Source organism: Triticum dicoccoides, chromosome 6A, assembly GCF_002162155.2.
Source record: "Triticum dicoccoides isolate Atlit2015 ecotype Zavitan chromosome 6A, WEW_v2.0, whole genome shotgun sequence".
NCBI classification, from domain to species: domain Eukaryota; kingdom Viridiplantae; phylum Streptophyta; class Magnoliopsida; order Poales; family Poaceae; genus Triticum; species Triticum dicoccoides.
In genome coordinates this window covers 17,449,100-17,451,893 of record NC_041390.1, presented here as the reverse complement: position 1 = coordinate 17,451,893, position 2,794 = coordinate 17,449,100, and positions in this window count along the sequence as shown.

The window sequence follows — 2,794 nt, the reverse complement described above, 5'->3', positions numbered from 1 at the left end:
GTCAAGAGGTTTGAGACCTCCGACGATTTTCTTAGCCTGCAAACTAAGGAGAGAAGCTCAATTGTTGAGCTTGTGCTCAGATTGTCTGAGTACAACAATCACTTGAATCAAGTGGGAGTTGATCTTCCAGATGAAATAGTGATAGTTTCTCCGAAGTCATTACCACCAAGCTGCTAGAGCTTCGTGATGAACTATAACATATCAGGGATAGATATGATGATCCTTGAAATATTCGCGTTGTTTGACACCGCGAAAGTAGAAATCAAGAAGGAGCATCAATTGTTGATGGTTGATGAAACCACTAGTTTCAAGAAGGGCAAGGGAAAGAAGGGATACTTCATGAAACGGCAAATCAGCTGCTGCACCAATGAAGAAACCCGAGGTTGAACCCAAACCCGAGACTAAGTGCTTCTGTAAATAAGGGGAACAACCACTGGAGCAGCATTACCCTAGATACTTGGTAGATGAGAAGGCTGGCAAGGTCGATAGAAGTATATTGGATATACATTATGTTAATGTGTACTTTACTAGTACTCCTAGTAGCACCAGGGTATTGGATACCAGTTCGGTTGCTAAGTATTAGTAACTCGAAATAAAAGCTACGGAATAAACGGAGACTAGCTAAAGGTGAGCTGACGATATATGTTGGAAGTGTTTCCAAGGTTGATATGATCAAGCATCGCACGCTCCCTCTACCACCGAGATTGGTGTTTGCGTTGAGCATAGACATGATTGGATTATGTCTATCGCAATACGGTTATTCATTTAAGGAGAATAATGGTTACTCTGTTTATTTGAATAATACCTTTAATGGTCTTACACCTAAAATGAATGGTTTATTGAATCTCGATCGTAGTGATACACATTTTCATGCCAAAAGATATAAGATAGTAATGATAGTACCACTTACTTGTGGCACTGCTATGTAAGTCATATTGGTATAAAACGCATGAAGAAGCTCCATGTTGATGGATCTTTGGACTCAGTCGTTTTTGAAAAGTTTGAGACATGCGAACCATGTCTATTGGTGTATATGCATGAAGAAACTCCATGCAAATGGACCGTTCGGACTCACTTGATTTTGAATCACTTGAGATATGCAAATCATACCACATAGGCAAGTTGACTGAAAAGCCTCGGTTTCAATAAGATGGAACAAGATAGCAACTTGTTGGAAGTAACACATTTTGATGTGTGCAGTCCAATAAGTGCTGAGGCATGCAGTGAATATCGTTATGTTCTTACTTCACAGATGATTCGAGTAGATGTTGAGAATATTTACTTGATGAAACACAAGTCTGAATTATTGAATGGTTCAAGTAATTTCAGAGTGAAGTAGAAGATCATTGTGACAAGAGGATAAAATGTCTATGATACGATCATAGAGATGAATATCTGAGTTACGAGTTTTGGCACACAATTAAGACATTGTGGAAAATGTTTCACAATTAATACCGCCTGGAACACCATAGTGTGATGGTGTGTCCGAACATCATAGTTACACCCTATTGGATATGGTGCGTACCATGATGTCTCTTATCGAATTACCACTATCGTTCATGGGTTAGGCATTAGAGATAACCACATTCACTTTAAATAGGGCACCACATAATTCCGTTGAGATGACACCATTTGAATTATGGTTTAGAGAAACCTAAGTAGTCGTTTCTTAAAGGTTTGGGGCTGCTTATGTGAAAAAGTTTCAGGATTAAGCTCGAACCCAAAGCGGATAAAATGCATCTTCATAGGACACCCAAAACAGTTGGGTATACCTCCTAATTCAGATCCGAAAGCAATATGGATTGTTTCTTGAATCGGGTCCTTTCTCGAGGAAAGGTTTCTCTCGAAAGAGTTGAGTGGGAGGATGGTGGAGACTTGATATGGTTATTGAACCATCACTTCAACCAGTGTGTAGCAGGGCACAGGAAGTTGTTCCCGTGGCACCTACACCAATTGAAGTGGAAGATTATGATATTGATCATGAAGTTTCGGATCAAATCACTGCCGTACCTCGTAGAGTGACAAGGATACGTACTACTTCAGAGTGGTACGGTAATCCTGTCTTGAAGGTCATGTTGCTAGACAACAATGAACCTACGAGCTATGGAGAAGCGATGGTGGGCCCAAATTCCGACAAATGGTTAGAAGCCATGAAATCCGAGATAGGATCCATGTATCAGAACAAAGCATGGACTTTGGTGGACTTGCCCGATGATCGGCAAGCCATTGAGATAAATGGATCTTTAAGAAGAAGACGGACGTGGATGGTAATGTTACCGTCCATGAAGCTCGACTTGTGGCGAAAAGTTTTTCACAAGTTCAAGGAGTTGACTACGATGAGATTTTCTCATTCGTAGCGATGCTTAAAGTCCGTCGGATTCATGTTAGCATTAGCTGTATTTATGAAATCTGGCAGATGGATATCAAAACGAGTTTCCTTACCAGTTTTCGTAAGGAAAGGTTGTATGCAATACAATCAGAAAAGTTTTGTCGATCCTAAGGATGCTAAAAGGTATGCTAGCTCCAGCGATCCTTTTAAGGACTGGAGTAAGCATCTCAGAGTTGGAATGTACGCTTTGATGAGATGATCAAAGATTTTGGATTTATACAAAGTTTATGAGAAACTTGTATTTCCAAAGAAGTGAGTGGGAGCACTATAGAATTTCTGATGAGTATATGTTGTTGACATATTGTTGATCAGAAATGACGTAGAATTTCTGGAAAGCATATACGGTTATTTTGAAAGTGTTTTTCAATGGAAAGCCTGGATTAAGCTACTTGAACATTGAGCATC